We start from the raw sequence: 1,209 nt of genomic DNA, 5'->3' as shown, positions 1-1,209 counted from the left end.
TAGCTGTCGTAACTCTGGGTTGTGAGTTGATGTTCCTCTCCTCCACACACACACAATCTGTCTCTCACACAAACACACACACACACAATCTTTCTCACACACTCACACACACTTCACCTCTGGAACGGCTGTTTCTCGTGTCGACATCCGTTCCACAAGTTTGAAGCCGGTTTTAAACCAGTACACCTGACACAGACATCTACGGAGTGAGTGTGTGTGTGTGTGTGTGTGTTGAAGGGGCCCCTGCTGTGTTCTAATGGGTGCATCAATAACATGAGGGTTAGGCTTTCAGGCACTAAGAGTCAGACTATGTCAGAGATAAATAGGGGAAAATGCCTGTGTGTGTGTGTGTGCGTGTGTGTGTGTGTGTGTGTGTGTGTGTGTGGTGAATGCAGAGCATGCTGGCTGACAAAATTGACCAGGAGCTGAGACTGAGAGAACAACTGGAGAGAGAGAGAGAGAGAGAGAGAGAGAGAGAGAGAGAGAGAGAGAGAGAGAGAGAGAGAGAGAGAGAGAGAGAGAGAGAGAGAGGGGGGGGGGGAGACAGGGAGATATCTAACATGTTCTCTTGCTGCTCTAACTTTAGACCACACATGCTGACCCTCCCTGCTGTCCGTGTGTCAACACATGCCCCAATACAACTGTGTGTGTGTGAGTCTGTGTGTGTGTGTGTGTCTGCGTAAGTGTGTGAGAGAGAGTCTTTGTTTTTTAAAGTTTGTCTAGATAAGAACCTTGTCTCAGTAGTGGACCATTTGACAGAGTACCCAGGTTCAGATCCCTCCTGTTCTGGACGTAGCTTCAGGAGAGGTCATGAGGTCACGAGGTCACGACAGCTGAGAACACTCTTCCAGCTCATGACCCCTGACCTCTGACCCTGCCCCACCAGGACCTGACCCAACAACCTACTTCCCTATCACCAGAGAGACGGAGAGAGAGAGACTAAGAAGAGAGAGAAGGAGAGAGAGAGAGAGATAGAGAGAGAGACTAAGAAGAGAGAGAAGGAGAGAGAGAGACACCCCCCCTCCCAGAGAGGTATATGAACTAGGCCAATTGGAAAGCAATCCAAACGGTGAAGCTAGTTCTGGAACGACCAATCAGGGGCTGAATTGTCAGAGGAACAGGAAGTGGGAGCCCTGTGTGGGTTTGTTGAAATTAGGGCATTGTGGTAAACATGCAGTTTATTGGTTCTGTTCAACAGTTCTGTTGGGT

At 49.1% G+C, this 1,209-nt stretch overlaps 1 protein-coding gene across 1 annotated transcript in view; it reads left to right on the top strand.

Moving 5' to 3' along the window:
- smad4b (SMAD family member 4b) overlaps positions 1–1,209 on the top strand; it is a 236,616-nt gene that overhangs the window by 191,708 nt on the left and 43,699 nt on the right. The window lies entirely within an intron of this gene.

Source organism: Osmerus eperlanus, chromosome 28 (genome assembly GCF_963692335.1).
Source record: "Osmerus eperlanus chromosome 28, fOsmEpe2.1, whole genome shotgun sequence".
NCBI classification, from domain to species: domain Eukaryota; kingdom Metazoa; phylum Chordata; class Actinopteri; order Osmeriformes; family Osmeridae; genus Osmerus; species Osmerus eperlanus.
This window is presented reverse-complemented; position numbering and strand designations above follow the sequence as displayed.